We start from the raw sequence: 16,424 nt of genomic DNA, 5'->3' as shown, positions 1-16,424 counted from the left end.
GAGCGATTTAACCCCTGCGTAGCCTATAGCTCTTGTGAGCGGCCATTTTGAAAGCTTCTTCTAAAGAAAGTAGCGAGCAGCCATTCATCATCCCCCAAAGGCCAGCTTCTACTACTCATAAGCTCCTATTCAGGCTACTGCATAGACAACACATAGTGAGGATTGTTTCCAGCACCTTTGTGTCTGTTTATGCTTACTATGGATCAAGACAAGGCCCAAACAGAGCCTTCAGGTCTGATCTCTCAAGGCCCCCAAGCTGGCAAAAGAAAGAGAAGGAGACAACGCTCCCAGTCGGTTCAAAGGGAGCTGGCGGCCAAGATTAGGGCCAAAGCTTTGGGCCCTAAGAAAACATCCCAGGCCGAATTAAAGGCAGAGAAACGAAGGCATGCAGCCTTAGAAAGGCAGTTGAACAAAACTATTGAACAAATGAGGGGTCAACTACAACAGGCTTCCCAACCAGCCAATCCTCTAGTTGTTCAGCAAGCTACATCTAGGGAGAGGGAAGATACCTCAGCTCCTCTTATAGCCACCTCCAATCCTGGTCCCCAGAGCAACCTGAAATCCAACCAGGGCCTCAAGACTTGGGCAGGTCAGGTCCCAACTTTGCCCAGACTCCTTGGGATCTTTCTTCTTCATCTATCCCATCTGTGGCCCAAAGCAGCTCTCGATCAAGACCAGAGTCCACTTTTACTCCAACAGCAGCAGGTCTTCGGCCCCCGGATCCTCCATCGAGGGGCAGATCTTCTGACATCAACGAAGTCTCCTTAGCCATCAGACAGGGTCTGGCAGAAGGGCTTCAACACATCTTCATGCCTTCAGACAGACCTCAGCCTTCCTTCCCAGCTTTTCCTCTAGCTCAGATTCCCCAAAGGGGACTACCTCACTGGGTAGAACAAAGGGCCCATCTTACCTATGCGGAAGGAGTGGACCTCACTCAGGGAGAGTATGAGGAATCATCTGAGCTCAGCCCCTCCCCTGATTCTGATCTGGAAGAGGGAGAAATCTGGGACCCCAACCTCTAGGAGGAAGAGGAAGATCTGAGGCCTGATCAGCCTCCTTCAGCTTCTGTATTCAAATCTGCTTTATTCAAACATCTCCTACACAAGGCACTGGTAACAGCGCAGTTGTCAGTGGAGGAAATTGCCCCGAGCCTCAAGTGGTACAATCGGGATATGGGGATTCCCTCTTCTCCAAACACATTGTTCATTCGGAGGTCCTTCCTTCCCTCATCATCTTTCTTGACTTAGTCAAGGAACAATTTGCCTTCCCCACAGCAGGCCCCCTCCCATCGTCCCAGATAGGCGGTTCTACAGCGTGGGTCCTTCCTTCGCTACGGTTCTGGCAGTTCCCCCAGTAGATGCCCCAGTTGTGGCCTCCTTCTCCTCAAGCACTCCAACTGAGCCTGAAGACGTACTAAAGGCAGAGGACAAATGCCCTGAACAAAAACTGAAGTGTAACCACCAAGTGTCAGCTTGGGCCATCCAGGCCTTGACTGCTGCATCATTTTTTACAAGGTCTTCCATCCGCTGGCTATGCCAACTTCAAGGCCACATACCTCCATCAGAGAACTCAATAAGGTCATAGCAGCAGCAGAGTTCTCGGCGGATGCCACCCTCAACGCTGCCAAGTTCTCTTCCAGGGCCATGGCATCATCAGTGGCAGCTAGGAGACTGCTATGGCTATGAAATTGGCAAGCAGAGCCTCGACGAAAGTGGAAAGTAGCTTCTGCCCCATGTACCAATGAGAAGCTGTTTGGAGATGCCCTTGACCCATTTGTTGTTGAAATAAAAGACAAAAGGAAAGTCCTTTCATCAACAGGAAAGAGGGCAGACTTCCGCCCTACCCCATACCGCCCTCCCTCATTCAGACCCGAAAATGCTTCTCGCTTCTCCAGACTTCAAAGAGTGTATTCTCAGAGTCAAGATCAACGCCATGAGGCTACCAGCAGACAACAAGCTGCGGGTAAACAAACCTTTCGTGGGGGAGGAGGTCACTCCTTCTGTCGCTCTAAATAATCTCTCATTCTCCCCTCCCATCGGAGGTCGTTTGGCCTCCTTTGCTTCTAGATGGGAGGAGTCAACGACAGACGCCTGGGTATTCAATACAGTAAGGTCAGGGTTACAATTAGAATTTCTATCACTACCCCCAGAAAAATTTCTACTCTGCCCCGTTTCCCGGGACAGTTTACGGAGGGCCCTTATGGAATCGGCCATTAGTCACCTGGTCTATATAACCAGTCCCTGAATTACACCTGGCCATTCAACCAGTCCCTGAATTACAACATGGATGTGGGCTTTATTCTTGGCTTTTCGTGGTCCCTAAGGCCTCGGGGGGTGGGGGGTGGTGAACCATTCTCGACCTAAAATTTCTGAATGAGTTTATCCCATATAGGCACTTCAAAATGCAGACTCTGCATTCTATTCTGGAGAGCGTTCGGGAGGGTAATCTCCTCTCTTCCATTGATCTCATGGAGGCTTACCTCCACATTCCCATCTGGCCTCATCATCGCCAGTTTCTCTGTTTCTGTTCCCAGAATTCCCACTTCCAGTATTGGGCCCTTCCTTTCGGGCTCTCGTCTGCCCCAAGAGTCTTCACAAAGTTACTGGCGGCATTGGTGGCTTCGCTCTGGTCTGTTCCAGTGAGGATCCAATGTTACTTGGACAACATCTTGATCCTGTCATCCTCCACCCACTCTGCCCATCAAGATCTTCAAACCACTCTCCATTGCTTCCAGTACCACGGTTTTTCCATCAACTCCACGAAAAGCCATCTCTTCCCAACAACCAGATTGCTCCATCTGGGAGCCATCATCGACACAACTCTGTGCCAAGTTTTTCTGTCTCCAGCCCGAGGGCAGAGCCTTATCGAGATCATTCAACAGGTCCAACGTCAACACAATGTCTCCCTGTCACTGCTGTCCAAACTTTTGGGCAAAACGATCTCATGCATAGGCATCGTTCTGTGGGCACAGCTAAACTCACAGGCTCTACAATGGTTCCTGCTCCCCTTTCAACGAGCAGGAACCAGCCACACATCTGCCAAGGTCCTGCTCTCTCCAGAGGTCCGCTGTTCCTTCAAGTGGTGGCTTTCCCTAGCTCTTTCGAAGTGTCTCCCGTTCAAGGAACCGGACAGACTGATCATCACTACCGATGCAAGTCTCCTGGGTTGGGGAGCCCACATGGAGGGTCTCATGGCTCAAGGGATCTGGTCCTGGTTGGACAGGACTGGGCCCATAAACTGGCTAGAACTCAGAGCCATTTATCTAGCCCTGAAACGCCCCCAGCCATCAGCCGCCCCAGCTAAAGAAGCTGGCTGCATCGGGGGAGTCGACCAGCTGAGTGTGCAAAACAAGGCACTTCGTACTGCCCGCTGTTCTCCTTCCTCCTCTTCCCCATCCTCTTTCAGGGGCTTCCCACCCACCATTCTGCTTGCTCTGTGCGTGGGTCTGGCCGGCTGCCTCTTTCCTACGCTGCCTTCCCCTCAGCGATTCCGTTCAGCGCTTGGCTCCTTTCAGCCCTCCACCTCCCACACACACCTGCTCAATACCCCACCCCAGCTCAGGTCATGAAAGAGATGAGCGAAGGAAAAGTGGGTGGGACTGATGCTGCGAAAGACACCACCCGCAAAGGCAGAAAAAGGCCTGGGAAGAATGGAAAGAGCTTTTGCGCTCTCTCTTCTGAGCCCTACCGCCCGCAAATCCCCCCTCACCTCTTCTCCTTCCCCTAGCCCTGCCAGTGTAGTCTGCAAATCCCCCCATCTTCCACTCCATGCTGCAAAGCTCGACAGCCCCCCCAAATGCTGCAGAGCTCCATCCCACAGCACATTGCAAAGCTCAACCTCTCTCCCTTCCCCTCACTCCGCCACCCTGAACGCCATCGCTCGCCATGCTCCTCACGACAACCAGCAGAAAGCAAATCAATGCAGCTTTCCTCCTTCAGATTAGGGAGGGGGGGAAACCTTCCACTCGGGTGGTTGGTGCCCTGTGGAAGCTCCTCTGTTCGCCGCCGTCCCTTGAAAGTAGCAAAGAGCGCTTGGTCCAGCCGTGGCTTTGAGAGAGAGAGAGAGAGAGACAGATAGACAGACAGACAGACAGACAGACACTGACAGAGAGAGAGAGAGAGAGTAGGGAAGAGAGAGGGGAAGATAAGGAGAGGGGCAGAGAGAGAGAGAGAGAGAGACAGAGATACGTGGGGGGGAGGGACCCATAGAGAGAGACACAGAGAGGGGGAGGAGAGAGAGAGAGAGAAAGAGAGATAAAAAGAGAGGGAAAGAGAACAAGAAGGAATGAAAGAGGAAGGGAGAGAGACAAGAAAAGAAAGAAAAAAGAGAAAGGAAGAAGAAAGAGAAAGGAAGCGAAAGGAAGAAAAGGGATAAACAAAGAGGGAGAGATGGAAGGAAGGGACAAAGAAAGAAAAAGAAAGACAGAGAGGGAGGGAGGGAGAAAACCATGAATGAGATATGTGGATGGGTAGATAAATACATGGAAGGAGGGAGGGAGAGAGAGAGAGAAAAAAAGGAGAAGGAAGGAAGGACACAAACCCTGGCTTCAGAAGACTCTTTGAAGCACACAGCAACCTAGGGCTGGCCTTCAAGGGATCTCAGAGGTCATCTAGTCCAACCCCCTCCTCCAGCAGGAAATCCTTACAGAATCATAGAATAGCAGGGTTAGAAGTGTGTGTGTGTGTGTGTGTGTGTGTGTGTGTGTATGGCTGTCAAAACTCCAAAACAGGTCAAGTAGCTCTGGGGAGATCAGTCATAAATTAGAACACTTGCTAAGCAACCAGCCATTAAGCGAGGACAACTTGTATTTGGTTTGCTGGTCACATGGTCGCCTGGCCATGCCCACCTACATGGCCACAAAGACATGCCCACCCAGTCACATGGCCACAAACCCATGCCCATCTGGTTATGTGACCATAAAGCCATGCCCACCTGGTCATGTGACCAAGCCACACCCACACAGTCACATGACCACCAAGCCACACCCACAAATTAAGCCACGCCCACAGAACCAGTAGTAAAAAAATTTGAATACCACCACTGCTGAGAAAGGGCATTCTCAGGTAAATTTACCAACGCCCATTCTAACTCATCTCCAGTATCCCCACTGGCCAGTGTAGAATTATTCATAGTTTGTTGCCACATCTTAGAACTAGCTTGGCAGCAGTTTTACTCAGAAATATGGCAAGTAGTAGCCAGGAAGACCAATTGATATGCACTGCGTGATAATATGTTATTTTAGTTTAAGGTGGCTAAAATGTGCTGCATGACATGCTTTATGAAATGACTTGATAAGAAAGCTTCCATTTTTTTAATGTTATGAAAATGGAAGAATAGAATATCGTAACTTGTTCATTTTACAATATAGTAATTGATCTGTATAAAAGTATTGTAAATTCAAACGCAATTGTTAGTTTTTCAAATTCAGACGATGCCTATCTGAATAAACTAGATCTTGTTGGTTGAGTCAGCCATGCTTCCTTATACGCGCTATGATTACTCAGAAGTAAATTGCTTTCTATTCTTTGCCCAAATACAGAGAAAAAACTCTAGGCTTCACAATAATTCTTACTATGCAAGAAGATTATCAGCAACTTCAAAGGCAACTTCTTTTTGATAAGAATTCCTGGTTTGGTTGGTAAATTTGAGAGGAAATAATATGTAATTTCATGGGAAGAAAAACAAAATGTGCCTGGAAAGGCAAAAGGAACCTGCCTATTGATTGGATAGGTTATTGCCTAGTTCATGCTAAGAAATTACTTTATAATGTCCCTTCAAAATGCTAGCTGCTCATAAGCATGAGCACAAAAATCAGATATGTAAACCTAATTGAAAACATTCCTTTCCAGGATAATATCCACATTAAAAAAAAAGAATAGGTCAATAGATTTTATGTATTCTTTATGTACATAGAATACTGACTGGAAAAAAAGGGTGGAGAAATTGTTAGAACCTTAAACAGAAGCACTCTATCTATATCAAAGCATGTTTTTCCAGAACGCCTCTTGTTCAGATAACTTTTTGATACTAAGCCAGTAAAATACACTATTGCTCAATTTTGTACATAATTGTTTTAGTGAATTGTTTATAATGACTTAATTATATTTTTTTATAAAGCAGCATTTTGCTGAAGTAGGAAACATCTTGACTACCAAATGTTAGCTAAGAATAGAAACTAAAATTGAAAGCCCAGACTTTCCATAATTTAATATACATTTGTCCAGTCATGCTCTTGACTTTAAAAGCTGACTTTAAAAAAAACGCCCTGTAGGTATCTGATTTCTGGATATCTAATTTCAAAGCAGAACTGATCAGAAATGATTCTTGGTATTTCATCTAACTAGGGAAGTACTTCATAAGGCTGCTGTTGCTTCATCAACATGACATGATATTAACATGTATAATATAAGTTATTAACATGTATATTTGGATCATTGAACAGTATAGGAAAACTTCAAAGATGTTTTGGTATTATAGATACTATATAAAGTGACAGTTCTGAAGAAATTGTAGTAAAGAAACATGAATATAATTATAAAAACAATTTCCCGAGAAGCAATAATCTTTCCATAAGTTTGAGATAATTTTGGAAGGCATCTTGTAATTCTTTTCCTGTTTTTTATTATTTACAGTTGCAACAATTAAGTTTCCTAGGTATATTAAAATCATTTGATTAAAAACTTTTACTCAGTGACATGAGTGAAAAATGTTGTTGCCTACACTGTGAGAAAATGGATATTCAAGCAATTTAGAAAGACTCAATTGTGTCCAATATTAGAATGTTAAAGGAGAGAAAAAGAAGTCCAATTGTTGCATTTAACTTCAGCTAAGCTTAATTATAGCTATTGAAAATAAATGAAATCTCCATTTGAAAATAAGCAGGATTGTATACCCCTAGGCCAGTTTGAATTCTGGCTGTAATTGGGTCTATTTAAGGATAATAAAAACTTGTGGGAGATAAATTTGGAAATAATAACAACAGCAGTGAGACAATATTACAGCCATTGAATGCACTATAATAAAATCTTACTAAACACTGCAGGTGATTTGCCCCTTGTTGGATCTTTTTACCAGAAATGTTTGGTCTATCCTGTATATTAAAACAATTATTTCATGATTTAACTGCAGCCATGAATGAAAAATAAGTAACTCAATTTTGAATCAGCAGTGTCATTTTTCTTTATATGTTGTTTCTAAAGAGGTGAAATAAGATTATTGGATATGTGCAAATCTGATAAAGCTGACATATATAACACAATTATTTCAGACTTGAATTCTGAAACCAAGTATAACAAGAGTTTTGTCAGAGTATGCTGGTATCTTTAGCTAGGAAAACAAGCTTGTTTTATCTTATGAAAGACATAATAAGTACTTTATCTTGTATAATCACTGCTTTCATGTGAAAAGATAATTTTTACTCTTTTCATGTTTGTGATTCATATTTCATATATAAATCAGTATTTTTTTCCTCATACAACTGGAAAGTCCCTGTGCATTCAATTTCCCTTAAATTTCATGAAACACAAAATAGTGATGAGCTTCATTCTTTACCTTTTCATTTCTGAAAAAAAGTTCTTTCATGTTTGTATCAGAGTCATGATTGTGCCAGATTTTCATCTTGAGATTTCTTTTTCTTCCTGCTCCCACACAGTAGCTTATGAAATTTTGGTGTTTTTTCATGAGATCATTGGGGGAGATCATAGAAAATCCAAGCACATCTTACGAGATTCCTGCTTTTTTTTTAAAAAAATTTTTGAGGGCTTTTGGCTATGGTTGGGACCTGAAAAAATTATTGGTCCTTTGCCTGGGTTCAGTGGAAACTTGTTTTTTAAGCCTAATTACTGTGAATATTCAAAAGATAGAGTTGTTGTGCTGGGTGACAATATATATTGGCATGTATTATATTTCTGATCTTTTAATGATGTGTATGGTGAGAGACGACAGTGCCTTCTAATCTAGCTCTTAACAGTGGTACAACATGTATGTATTTTACATTTTAAACAATTTTTTGCCTTTTAGGGTATAAAACAAACAACAATTAAGCTTTATAAATAATATTTTTTTAAAAAGGGCCAGTGATAATAAAGCATTGTGCTTCAAAAGATTAAAAGTCAAAAATATTGTGGTCCTATAAAAACATAACTTTATTAGAAAACCACATATCTTTTTTTGTAATACAATGTCTTCTTGGAGTTGACCTGTATATCTAGCAATTCCATGAGCATGTTCATACGTTTTTTTTTTCTTTTGCAACAGTATGAATATCATCTACCACTGCCTTTTTTTCAGGATGTGTTTTCAATTTCCACTCTGGCTTACACGCCTGGAATTTCCTGGTATTCTCCATTTATGCACTGACCAGACCCAGCCACTCTTAATTTCTGTGTCTAGATAAGAAAAGCTATGTGTCACTTGCTGAAACAAATTAGGCTTGTAAACTGGCTTAAAAGCCAGTAGAGATGGGCACAGACACATGTTTTGAAAAGCTTTTCCAGAGATATGATTTGGGTCCTGAATAAGATAGGATCTTAGACTAAACTGTTAACTATAGTCAGTTAATTGTAATAATTTGAATACAATGGTCATTTGTCTTAGGACCTTCTGCCTGAAAATATGAAAACTGCAGAACCAAATGTGAGCTTGCATGCATATAAACAGACCAGGCTACTCATACTAGCAATTTGAAAACAAATTAGTATCTTAAGACATTAGCTCTTTATAAAGAACACTTCAATCCAGGGGTCCTCAAACTTTTTAATCAGGGGACCGATTCACGGTCCTTCAGACTGTTGGGGGGGGGGGGCGGACTGGCTGGGTGGGCATTGCCAGGTGGTCATATGACTAGGTGGGCATGGCTGGTTGGTCATGTGACTGTGGGCATGGCTAGGTATCGTGACTGGGTGGGTGTGGCCAATTTAGCAGTCCATTTTGCCAATTTAGCAGTCCATTAAACAACACACACATTATACATTCATTTGATTTGCTCCTGAGGGTGTTTTATTTGCTTTTGTTTGCATGTTGTTCTTTTGGTTGACTTTTCTTTTTACTAAATTGTTTTTTAAATTGTTTAGTGGTCCACTTCAGGATACTCAGTTTTGCAGCAATTCTTCTCAGCCCCAAGGAGTTTACAATGAACAAGATACTCTCCCTCTCTCCCTCTCCCTCTCCCTATTATCTATCTATCTATCTATCTATCTATCTATCTATCTATCTATCTATCTATCTATCTATCTATCCATCCATCCACCTACTTACTTACCTACCTCTGTTTCTGTCTCTCTCTGTCTCTCTTTCCATATCTCTCTCTCTCCTGGGGCATTTTCTGCAGGATCCCCTTCAATCCTGGCAGTGCCCTGGAATACCTCATTGAATTCCATTCCATTCCATTCCTTTCCATTTCCATTCCATTCCATCCTATTCCCACTCCCATTCCCACTCCATGTTATTGCTATTGCTATTCCATCCCATCTCATCCTATTCCCATTCCTATTCCATTCTCTCCTATTTCCATTCCATTCCATTCACATTACGGCGGTCTCAATCAGCTTTTGGAATCTCGCTGGCTGTCCCGGAGCTTCCTCTGCACGTGCTGAACGCACACGACAGGCTCGATCAAGGCCTCCATGTGTCTGGCAGGCAGGATCTGACCGGGCAGGCATCGCTTGGAGCAGATTAGGAGAGGAAGTCCCAAGGCGGGGGCTCAGTGGCCACTGTGACGTGAGCGAGCTAGGGAGTGGGCGCTGCAACAGCTGCCCTGCTGTCTTCTTTCTCCCACTGTTGCTGCTTGGGTGTTCTTCCTGCCTCCCTCTCCAGGAGCAGAGACAGACGTTCCACCCTCAGGGGCAGGCAGCGTCACCGGCCACTGCCCTGGAACTGCCAAGTGTCAAGTGGGAGAAGGACGGGCAGCCAAGTGGCGGTGGGGGGGGGGGAGAAGGTGGCAGGGTCACATTGCAGCACCCGCTTGCTCACGTCTTGCCAGCTCAGCTTCTCCACGGGCCGCCAAGCTCTTATGAGTGAAGGGCTGCGCCTTTCGCCGGCCAAGGAGAGAGCTCAAAGATTTGCCACCATCACTCTGCCAGGCTGGGGTGAGGGAAGCCGAAGGGTCCCAACAGGAGAGACCGCACCTGCTGTGTAATTAAGTATCGCTTCCAAGAGTTGTGTTTAGTGCCAGGGTGGTGCTCTCCATTGAGGGCCTCCTGCTTGCCCTCCCCCCGCCTCAGACCCTGCATCCAGCCCATGACTGGGGGATCTGCTGCTTCTGGGCTAATCTGGCCAGCATGGGATAGCACCACGCTGGGGCGCAGCATGCTCTCGGGCCTCCCACCCCTCTATGCTTCTGCTCTGCTTCATCCAGAATGAATGGAAAGCACACAGGGACCTGGCACTAAGCAAGACTCTTGGAAGCAATGTGTAATTTATGTGGCAGGTGCAGCTTCTCCCGTTGGGACCCTTTGTTTCCCCTCCACACAATGGAGTGACAGTGGACTGAAGTCTCTGGCAAATCTTTTGAGTTCTTTCCTTGGCTGTCAAAAGGTGTGGCCTGTTTTTGGCCTCTCCCCTCCCCAGAAGCACTCTGCCGGCTAAAAACATAGAGCGCAGATGCCTCCCGGAGCCTCTGCCTGCCCCTTTTTTGGCCTACCCCATCCCCATTTTCTACAAAAATGCCCGGGAAGGGGTGCACTCTTTCACACACACGCACACACACGCACACACACACACAAACACACACATATTCCTCCCTACTCGCTCCCTCCGGCTTCTGCAGAAACTCTTCCACACAAACTCTTCCACATGCACACATTTCTCCCTCCTCCTCCCTCCCTCCGGCTTTTGCAAAAACCCACACAAACTCTTCCACATGCACACATTTCTCCCTCCTCTCTCCCTCCCTCCGGCTTTTGCAAAAACACCCGGGGAAAGCTTCAAATGTGCGTATGCTCCCACCTTTCCTCTCTCACACCTCTCCTCTCTCCCACCTCTGCTCTCTCGGCAATCTGCAAAACGCCCGGGGAAAGCTCCAAATGCGTGCATGCTCTCCTCCACCAACTGCCCCCCCACCCACTGGCCTATGCCCTTCAGCCTCACCCGTGCAAGCAGCAGCGAGCAGAAGTATGCATGTGGCTGCAATCTGCAAAGGTATGTAAAGGCCAATGGCTGGAGGAGGGACGATGAGGACAGCGGGAAAAGCCAGCCATGCAAGGAGTGGCTGGGAAGCGAGGGGCGGGGCTTAATCCCACCACTGCATGGGCCGGATAGATTGTATTGGTGGGCCGTATCTGGCCTGCGGGCCGTAGTTTGAGGACCCCTGCTTTAATCTGTTGGTTAAAGGGCTTTGATCTTAGAATTTTCTAAGATAAAGGATCCTGCCTAGAACAAGTATGTTAATACAATACAAGAACTGCCAAGAGCATTCTGGTCATTGGTGCTAGTTATGAAGGACACCTGTACCACATTTGATGGTACTAGAGGTAGGACAGATTTGCTGGGGGTGGTCTTACAGATTTTTGGGCTGTTTACTGTTGGCTTGTCTGGCAGTTCCTTGATTGGGGTATTGTTTACTTGATTGTTGGTATGATTTTAATTTTGGAGTTAATCTATGCTCATCTGGGTGCTGATGCTGGTGGGGAGATGTTTTGGTCTTTTTGTTCCCTTTTTGGCTTGTTGATTGTCTCTTGGATATCTCAAAGGTGCAACTGAACTATCTTTTTTTTTCCTTGAGGAAGACGTTTCACTTCTCATCCAAGAAGCTTTTTCAGTTATGACTGAATGATGGGGTAGTAGCTTCTTGGATGAGAAATGAAACATTTTCCTCAAGAAAAACATAATCCAGTTGCCTTTTGAAAAAACATCTTTGAGACAACCATAATCTGGATGATTAAGAATCTCTATAGACTCTTTTGCATAGTATTTAGATATTGTTTATGTCTTGGTGCCAGACTTCTAGACATTCCCTAGCATTTTTGGACTTGGCTTGGTCTAGGATGGTGATGGTTTCCCAATTGAAACATTGGTTAAGTCTCTCCTATGTTGTGTTCATGTTGGTGTTCATGAATGCATTCTGCCAGTTAAGCCTGGATTCCCCAACGGGTGTTAAGGAAAACAAACTAAACAGAATGTGCAGCAAAGTCAGATAGGAAGACAGGTAAATGTGAGAGGTAAGTCTTCTAGTTAACACGCAGTAAAAATACAGATACGCTTGTGCTATCAAAAATATTGTTTATTCCATTTAAGAATTATAGCATAGTCATAATAACGGTCCATTAGTCATATATCAATTTCAGTCAAGTCTTGTCGGGGATACTCTATTTGCAAAGTCCGTGTTGAATAGCCAATGTCAGTTCACTTACAATAAATCAATCTTTATCTTCTCTCCGTTGAGAAATATCAACACTCCTTTTTCTCTCCCCATTCCATCAAGAATGCAGTCATCAATCCATTCAGTAATTAGTGATCAGTAAGCCAGAGAGAGCGAGCTGCAATTGCCTCGCTTCTTATATTGTGCTTTTACAACCACACCCTTAATTACATTCTTGCAGTTAAAGTTACACACACTTTAACTAACAAACCATGATACCATATTTATTATTTTTACCCAAAACAGTTAGGGTAAACAATGTTATCCCTAACACATTCTGCCAGTTTTCTGCCTGTTTGTCCTACATAATGGCTGTTGCAGTCATTTCAGTTGAAGATAACTCCCACCAACACTGACAGGACAAGCCACTAGAAGAGCAAACCCCACTGCTTACTAGCACTGATGATGTTACCTAGTTTGGGTAATGAAATGTCTGCAAGAAAATAACAAAGGTTAGAGAGCATCAAGGACTCCCTAAGAATCTGAGAGATATGCACTTTAAGAAAAGCAAACAATAACATGAGGATAAAAGCTAATTCTGTTTTGCTAGCATATACATTTTATGCTTGAATCAAACTAGTGACTTTTTAAATGCAGCTTTCATAAGATATTGTGAAAATATTAATTTCAGGACAGTGGACCAATAATCAAACTGATTCATATTGGATCTCCTTAGATGAATGTAAGATGCATTCATCAGCACATAAGGTTGTGAATAACCTTTTCATTCAAACAGTGTGTATGATGTACCAGTTCCGTCTGTTAACAACTTCTACATTTTTCTAGCCTTGTGAATAAATCAGGTTTATTTTTAGTCTTGTTTTGAACTACTTTACAAATATATGCTTCAGGCGTCCTTCATTCTTGATGCAATTTTATCCATTGGAGACATTCATTATTTTTTCTTCACTTTATGAATATTGTTTTCAACGTAATACATTCAGCAGTCTAACTTTCTTAAGAACAAGAACCTGGTCTTCCATTCATGACAAAATGTACAGTGTTAATGTTATATTCCCTGTATGCTTGAATAGAATGTTACATAGGCACTTATCACTTTATCTGTATGCATTTCTGTTCTTTATTGTTTCTGAGCTTCTTGCTATTTTGTTCAGCACTTTGTACTTATAATACTCTCAAATGAAGTACCTCATGTTGTTTTATGCTGGTATTAAATAACTGTTGATGAAGATTCTCAGTCATCCAGTAGAGTTGTCTGAAAGTTGAGTCATGACAACTGCACTTTTTATTGATTTGAAACATTTAGCTGCCTAGAAAAAGCTATTTAGATAAGCAACAAAACATTTCAAACCAATAAGAAAAAAGGTCCATGACTCAACTTCCAGACATATTAAATAACTGGGTACCATTAATGTTGCTTTGTACTGTCCAGACATGTAGCCAAAAAACAGGGAAAGAGACTATGGTGGAGTGGAAGAGTATGCATTAAAATGTACATATGTATAGCCCACTGGGCTGCTACATGATGTTTTGAGTGATCCTTTCAATCCCTTAAGATGAGAAGTCCCTTAAGCAGAAGCTTCTTTCATGTGGCCTTTCTCAGACCATTTTATGTAAACTTGGCTGATCTTTAAAAAACCAAGTATGCAATGATTACTCCAGGTTGAGCTGCAATATATTTTGAATCAACTGCCTAGTTTTTGTATGTCACCAAAAGCAATATATTGAAGAGATACGGCTCTATTTTCTCTCTGACTTACTCAGACTATCATCAGGTTTTTACCAAGGATTATTTTAGCGTGCGCGCGCACCCCTCCCATAATGCAATTGCGGGGTAGATAGTTCAAACTCTTCATGTTTTATCATTTCGGCCCTAAGGCGTACAAGAGGTAGAATAGATAAACTCTATTAAATTCATAAACTTAATACATAAATAACAATATTGCAGGTTTTATACTTAATTGAATTAAGATACATAATATTGGACTGAAGCAATAAACTGGTGCTTTCTTAAACTTTCTGTTTCTTAAAAACAATCTATTTTTTAATGACTGGAAACTCATGCAGTGATTTCTTTGCCTTATACATGCTGCTCTTTTTGATGTCTTTTGTGGTTCTACATCTATATGCTTTCATTTGGTCCTTTGTAGTGGGTAATGGTCAAATGATTTGAGGAATATATATATGATAAGAAAGTAACATAATCTAATACAGAATAAAGAAAACAGAAATAAAAAAAGAAAAGATAAAAAGAAATAGAAGCTTCCAATTCATTTTGCAGCAGTTTATTTGATTATAAAGCTATCTCTCACTATGATTACCAAAAAAGTTCACTTTTTTCTATTATGCATTTCCCCCCCAATCATCGAAACCACAAGTTATAAATGCAGTTTTTTCTATTTCATGCAAAACATCTATATGGAATTTCCAGTCAGCCACAAATGTAGATACTGTCTTTAATCAAAGAAGTTAATTTAGCTATCTCTGCTGGTTCCTTCATTTTCACCAGCCATTCCTTCATTGAGGGTAATTTTGAACCTTTCTACTTTCTTAGCTGCAGTTGTCATTAAAAAAAGACTTCCATGCCTTTTTTCTAGTTGCCTGTCCATTAGTCTAAAAAACCGCACCTCTGGTTTTAATTATATTTTAATCTTTCATATCTTCTGAATTAATGTATATATTTGTATCCATTTTTTGACCTTTTTATATGTCGTACCAACATGATAAAATGTGCTTTCATGTTCACATTTCTAGTAAAGATTTGACGACGATTTGAGACAATTTATTTGGTGACAAATGTCAATGATGCATCATTTTATAAAAAATTAAGGCTAGAACATGATGTAATTTTCAATCCTTTCAACAAGGCATTTTCCCACTGATCCATTTGTATATTGTAGCCAAAATTGTAACCCAGTTCCCAAACTTTTTCAGTCCACCGCCCCCTTGGTGCTACAAACTCATCCTCGGTGCCCCCCACCCAGGGGTGGGATTCAAATTTCTGTGGGAGTGGCCTAATTTGAGGGTGTGGCTTTCTGGTCATATGACTGGGTGAATGTGCTTGCTGGTCACGTGACTGGATGGCGTGGCTTGCTGGTCACATGACCAGGTAGGTGTGGTTTGGTGGTCATGTGACTGGGCAGGCGTGGCCAGGTGACTAGCAAACCAAATACAAGTGGTCTTCACTTAATGGCTGGTTGTTTAGCATGTGTTCTAATTTATGACTGGCCTCCCCAGAGCTACTTGACCTGTTTTTGGAGTTTTGACAGCCATGCACACACATACACACACACTCCCTTCTGACCCTGCTGGAGCAGGTCATTGGATTAGAATCGGCAAAGCATCTCTGATTAGATTCTAGTAGTGAATAGAATCTAATCAGAGGTGCTTTGCCGATTCTTGTTGATTTGTTTTATTTTTATTTTTTTGTTTTATGTTGCTGAATTGCATTGACATGTGTATCCCTTCTTGTGCACAACCCAGAAGCTTTTGTGATTATTTGCAGCAAAAATTACCGACCTCTGGCTTTGCTCTACTTTTCAATCGTGCCACCACTGACGTGTTCTAGGTGCCGGCCCTGTAGGTCTACCCCATGAGCCCGCTGCACCGGAGGGACCTGTCCAAGCAAGTCCGAGCGGAGCGGTGCACCAAGTCAATGGGGTGAGCCTAAGAGAGGGAAAGAGAGAGAGAGAAAAGAGGAGAGAAGGAAGAAAAGAAAGAGAAAAAGGAAAGAAAGAAAAAGGGACAGACAAAGAAAGAGGGGGGATGGAAGGAAGGGACAGAAAGAAAAAGAAATGAAGGAGGGAGGGAGGAGAAAGATAATGAGATATCTATTCTAGTCCAATCACCTTCTGCAGCAGGGTTAGAAGGGAGTGTGTGTGTGTGTGTGTGTGTGTGTGTGTGTGTTCTTCTAATTTACCAGTACATTTTGGTTTTGCCTTCTTCAGAATTGGCACTGTAATACATTGGGGAAAAGTAATTTTTTAGGGTGGAGATCTGGTCCAATGGATCCTGTTTAAAGCCTCAACAAAATGTGAGAGCTTCCTGATAGTCATGACCATGTTTCGTCCATAAAACCTTTAATAGAAGCCAAAGATGTTTCAGTGTA

The 16,424-nt window shown here is 42.9% G+C and overlaps 1 protein-coding gene across 5 annotated transcripts in view; it reads left to right on the top strand.

Moving 5' to 3' along the window:
* LDLRAD4 (low density lipoprotein receptor class A domain containing 4) overlaps positions 1-16,424 on the top strand; it is a 250,057-nt gene that overhangs the window by 16,569 nt on the left and 217,064 nt on the right. The gene's annotated exons all lie outside the window — the stretch shown is intronic.

The sequence above is a fragment of the Notechis scutatus genome, chromosome 3 (assembly GCF_049901735.1).
Source record: "Notechis scutatus isolate UNSWTSFEM ecotype Mainland chromosome 3, rNotScu1.2, whole genome shotgun sequence".
Classification (NCBI taxonomy): Eukaryota; Metazoa; Chordata; class Lepidosauria; order Squamata; family Elapidae; genus Notechis; species Notechis scutatus.
This window is presented reverse-complemented; position numbering and strand designations above follow the sequence as displayed.